We start from the raw sequence: 6,000 nt of genomic DNA, 5'->3' as shown, positions 1-6,000 counted from the left end.
TAACTAATAATATGACTGACTGTATCTGACAGTCCTGAATCTGATGGAACTAGTCTGTACTATTTTGAGTTGACTGTATTTGACAGTCCTGAATTCTATAACTGTAATTGTGGGAAGTAGTTATCTAACTGACATACCCCTAATACGCCATTATGGCTGAGTTGGGGTCCAATCTGTAACCTCAATTGGAAAGGTGTTAATACCGCGCCACTGGTAAGGACAATCTGTGAGTAACCCTTATATAACAGGTAACTCTAGTGAGAACAATGGGAACCCTCATATAATAGGCTAAGACACCTCATCTACCCTCATATAGTAGGCTATGATGTCTTAACCTACGCTGGCTACATAGTTTGGGAACGCAAGGATTGCTTCTAAAAATCACACCTTCATATAACAGGTGAGTTCCCATCTTTGGGTTCACTCGGTGCTAATTCCTACTCCCATCTGAATAGACACTGAATATGGATTACCAGACTGAATTAACTGAATTCTGTTGACTGACGGAATAGTACTAAGATTACTGAATTACTGAAATTTCCTAAGTCACATGACTGACTGAGTTCTATGGATCATGGATTGACTGAGGATATCATGAAAACATGACACTAAATTGTGGCACACAACTATATTTTTTGGGTACTAGTACCCCCAGGACTTGATGGAAGGAAACTAACAAGGCATGATATTCTTGAAAACATGACTAACATCAACAATCCATAATACAATAATTGAAGATATTTCATGGCCATTTGGTTATCATAGCTTGGTACGTGAATAAGCTAGCATGTATACATAGCATAATTTCATAAGGCTAACTCATGAGCAATCTAACAAACCAATTTCAATACATGAAAATAACATGGAAGTCATTTTGGATCATAATTTAGCTATAGTGCATAATTTCTATCCTCCTAGGCATTTTATCAAACACCTTGCATGCACTCTTAGGGCATAGGCCTAATCATCAAATGACAAATTATAAATAACTCAATTTATGGATTTCACTCACTTGCTAATGCAGTTTCATGAAAAAACATAAATATTCCAACTTGGGAATCATATAATAAGATAAACATGGTTACAACCAGCCCACAACATAAATATCATGATTCATAATTTAATATAGGGTTCTTGAGCTTTATGGATAAAAGGAATCCATAAATTAATACAATGCATACCTTATTTCTTGATTTAGCAAAGATTTGACGGAGAGACTTTCTTAAAATTGAATCCCTAATTGAAACCCTAGCTTGTTCTTGAGAGAAAATTGAGAGAAACTAGTTTATTTTGGGTTCCAAATAGCTGAATCTCGTGTTTGAAGGCTTAAATAAGGATGGTAAATTGACCCTTTTAACCCTGGACACGTCTTTTAAATTGGTGAAAATTTTCTGAACTGGACCCCTGGCGCGACACGGCGCTGTGTCACTAGAATTTGATGATTGGGAAATAGGGGAATGGCGCAATGTGGAGCCATTGCAATGCCACTTCATTTGCGACCTAGAAGTTTGGCACGACGTGCCACTATCACGGACCCCTACTGGAATTTGACAAATGTCATTTTCTCTTGTGGTACCGCATGCCACTGACTAATATGGCAATATTTTACGATGGGAACTCTAAATAGTCATAACTTCTTATCCGGTTATTAGATTTAGGCGATTCTTATATCGATGGAAAGATTATTGAATTTCCCACATGACAAAAAGTAAGAATCTTAAAAATTCCCCATGGAATAAACATCATTCTATTTATAAGACAATACTATACATTCTTAGAACGAAATTAGTTAGAAAACTATAGGGTATTACACTCTGGTTCATGCGGGTACACACATCAGAGCCTGTTTAAGGGGTTACACTGGCCAATATAGACTATGGATTATTAAGGATGGTTAAGATTCTCATACCCAAGTTAATGATTTTAAATGAATGCTAAACCCGGTTTTCTTTCCCTACATGGTTATATATATATGTACGATTTGTATGGATATGGTTGGTTTACTTAGTTTTACTGGTTGGAATTATTGTATCCTTATTTTGAGTTCATGCTAGAGTTTACCCACTAACCCATCTTCAGGCAGATGTATCCCACGTGATGCAAGAATCGATCGTTATACTCGTCATGCTTAGTTATGGGATATTTGAGATCAGCTACTGGATTGAAGTGGTGAGCTTTTATCTTTTTGGAAGGCTCCATTTCATGGATGTTATTTTATACTTTGGTTTACTTATGGATATTGGTTTTGGCTATGGTTGGTGCTGTCCCAACAGGATTTTGGTATTATTTTGGTTAGAGGCTTTTGTGTAACTACTATTTTTTAGAATGGGTTGGATCAGTAGGGATGTCAGGATTAGTATCAGTATTGGTATTGGGGTTGATACCGATTGACTTTACTGTTGTTTGTTCCATCCTCTTTTATTTTGGGATAATATATAATTGTTATAGAACTCTTATGGTTATATTTTAGCTGGCTTAGCTATTGGTTGGGTTTAGATGGTTGGAATCGATTGGGTCGATCTCAATAATAGACCTATCCTAGAGTTTGTAAATTAATTAGTTGGGCTATCTTTATATATGCTTGAAATTCAGCCAAATTAGGGTAGGCGGCTGGACGTTGGGTAACAGGGTAGTCTTCGGTCTCGGTCAAACTTGGGATGCCCATTACGATAAGGCCTCAGGTCAAGTCAAGTTGGTATTAGAGCCTTAGGTTCATAGTCAATTGGGATTCCATAAAGTTGTGTCTGGTAGAGTCTTTTTTAGGGTTGTGTAATGTGCCACACTCATAAGAAAGAGGCGACAGCACAATTAGAAATCTTTCACTTTCTTGGCATTCTATTTTTAAGCTTAGAATTTAAGTCATGGAATTTTCTCTAATCCTTGTTTGTTTGCTTTTTAGATCATGCCTCATAGATCTAAAATGCAAAAAAATCCTTATGTCCTATCTGGGGATGATATTGATGGAGTAAGCCCTACACCTGGAGTTCGCACTTGATCTCAGAGTCTTATCCCTGATTTTTTTGGTGCTCTTTTGGTTGCTACTAGTCCTCCTCAAAGTGAAGTAACTAATTCAGAATTTTATCAGTCGATTCATACTATTATTCAGTTGATTTCTACTCAAGCTGAGGGGGATACATCTGGTGTTCTATCTATTGAGGCCACAAGGGTTGGTCAGTTCATGAAAATAAATCCTCTTACTTTTACTGGTGTTATAATGGAGGAGGATCCTCAGGGTTTCTTTGATGAAATAGAGAAGATATTTAGAGTGATGCAGGCCACTTATGTGGAAAGGGTAAATTATGCAGCTTATCAGCTCAAAGATATTATTTATCAATAGTATAAGGTGTGGGATAGGGATAAAGGTGATGTGGAAGAGTTGTCAATGACTTATTGGATCGCTTCTTACCTCAAGAGATGAAGAAAGCAAAGATAGAGGAGTTTGTGAATCTTAAGCAGGGAAAAATATATTTCAAGGAGTGTGCCTTGAAATTTCATTAGCTATCAAGGTATGCTCCAGATTTGGTGGATAATATGAGGGTGAGGATAAGAAAGTACACTTATAGGCTATCTCGAGATTCAATCCTTAAAAATAAGACTGCTTTGCTGATTAAAGATACAGATATTTTGAGGGTGGTTGTTCACATCAAGCATGTAGATAATAAAAATAGAAAATAGGTAGAGTTTGGAGAAAGGCAGAGTAAGAGAAGTAGGTTCTCTGATCATGGTGGTGCTCAGTATCAGGGTGGTCAGGATAGCGACAAATGGCTAAAAAAGAAGTGGGGGAGTACTGTTGCTTCCTCTACTACTAGCGCTCTTTACCTGAAGTAGTCGAGTGACAGGCGTCAGCTAGGTTGTGATAATTTTTGGGCACAGGGTGCCCAATCTCAGACAAGTGGGGCATAGTCAGCTTCTTCATGTCCTCCCTGTCAGTTTTGTGGTCTTCTTTATCGGGGCTTTTATGATGAAGGTAGGGATACATATTTTAAATGTGGTCAACAAGGCCATATGCTCAGAAACTATTCGGTTGGTAAGGGTGCTACGGGAGCGGTCAAGGCTTCGGTTGCTTCATCTTCTGCTCCTGCACCTACTGATGCTGCTTCTGCATATACTCCTACTTCAAGTACCGACATTGGCCAAAATAGTTTGTATTCTCTTGCATCTCAGTAGGAATTTATTGTGATGCATCTAAAGTGGGACTTAGTTGTGTTTTAATACAGCATAGGAAGGTGAATGCCTATGCTTCTAGGCAGTTAAAGGTGTATAAGAGAAATTATCCTACTCATGATTTAGAGCTATTGGCGATGGTTTTTGCTTTAAAAATATGGTGGCATTTTTTATATGGAGTGCACGTAAACATCTTTTCTAATCATAAGAGTCTACAGTATGTTTTCACTTAGAATAATCTAAATCTCAGGTAGAGGATATGGTTGGAGCTTCTCAAAGACTATGATATGAGTCTTTACTATCATCTATGTAAGGCTAATGTTGTTGTTAATGCTCTTAGAAGGTTATTCATGGGGATTTTATCTCATGTGGATAAGGAGAGGTGAGAATTGGTGAAGGATATTCACTGTTAGGCTAATCTTTGAGTTCGTGTCTTGGACTTCGAGGGTGGTGGAGTATTGGTATAGAAAATAGTTAGATCATCTCTCAGTGTTGAGATTAAGTAAAAGCAAGTGCTAAATCCTATCTTGATGAAAATACAAAGTGATGAAAATCAGTGGTGACGGTACTTTATGGTACCAAGAGAGGTTGTGTGTTCCTAACATCGATGGGTTGCGATAAAAAACTTAGCCGAGGGGCATGAATCATGCTATGTTATTCATCCTGGTTCCATAAAGATGTATCATGATCTCAAAAAGATATATTGGTGGAATGGTATGAAAAGGGACATGGCTGATTTTGTAGCCAAGTGCATGGTGTGATACAAGTTAAAGTTGAGCACATGAGACCTGGAGGGTTGTATCAAGGAATTGATTTGCCCAAGTGTAATGGGAGGTAATCAACATGGATTTCATTACTGGTCTTCCTCGATCGTGGAACCAATTCGATTCAATTTGGGTCGTCATGGATAGGATGGCGAAGTTTGCTTACTTTTTGCTTGTGAGGACTACCTTTTCGGTAAAGGATTATACAAAGTTATATCTTCAGGAGGTTGTGAAAATGCATGGGGTACCTATTTTGATTAAATCTGATCATGGTATGTAGTTTTTATCTCATCTCTAGTAGTCTTTTCAGAAGAGATTGGGTATTAAGGTAAGTTTGAGTACTACTTTTCATCCTCAGATGGATGGACATGCGAAAAGGATTATTCAGACATTGGATGATATATTTCGGGCATGTGTGATTCACTATGATGGAAATGGGGTTGATCATCTATCTTTAGTAGAGTTTAATTACAATAATAGCTATCATTCTAGTATTGGTATGGCCCCTTTTGAGGCATTGTATGATAGGCAGTTTAGATCTCCTATTGGATGGTTTGAGCTTGGTGAGGCGGACATATTTGGTCTAGATTTGATTTATCGAGCTATGGAAAAGGTGAAGGGGATCCAGGATAGGCTTAAGGCTTCCCAAAGTCGTCAAAAGTCTTACGCGGATGTAAGCCATAGAGATTTGGAGTTTAAGGTTGGGGATAAGGTGTTCCTAAAGGTATTTCCTATGAAAGGAGTAATGTGGTTTGGTAATAAGGAGAAGCTCAGTCCCCTGTTTTTTCTTCCTTATGCGATTTTACAGGGGATTAAAATATGGCTTATGAATTAGAGTTGCCTTCTGGTTTGAGCTCCATTCATCTAGTATTTCATGTTTCCATGTTGAGGAAGTGTCTTGGTGATCCTTTTTTGGTGGTTCCTTTGGAGGGCTTGGGTAACTCACATTCTCTGTCTTATGAAGAGGTCCCAATCAAGATACTAGATCGGCAGGTTAATCGGTTGTGGACTAAAAATATGGCCTCGGTTAAGGTTCTATGGAGAAACCATAAGGTGGAAAAGGCTACATAGG

This window comes from Capsicum annuum, chromosome 4, assembly GCF_002878395.1.
Source record: "Capsicum annuum cultivar UCD-10X-F1 chromosome 4, UCD10Xv1.1, whole genome shotgun sequence".
Taxonomy (NCBI): domain Eukaryota; kingdom Viridiplantae; phylum Streptophyta; class Magnoliopsida; order Solanales; family Solanaceae; genus Capsicum; species Capsicum annuum.
The sequence above is the reverse complement of the archived record's forward strand: the minus strand, read 5'-3'. Positions refer to the sequence as shown.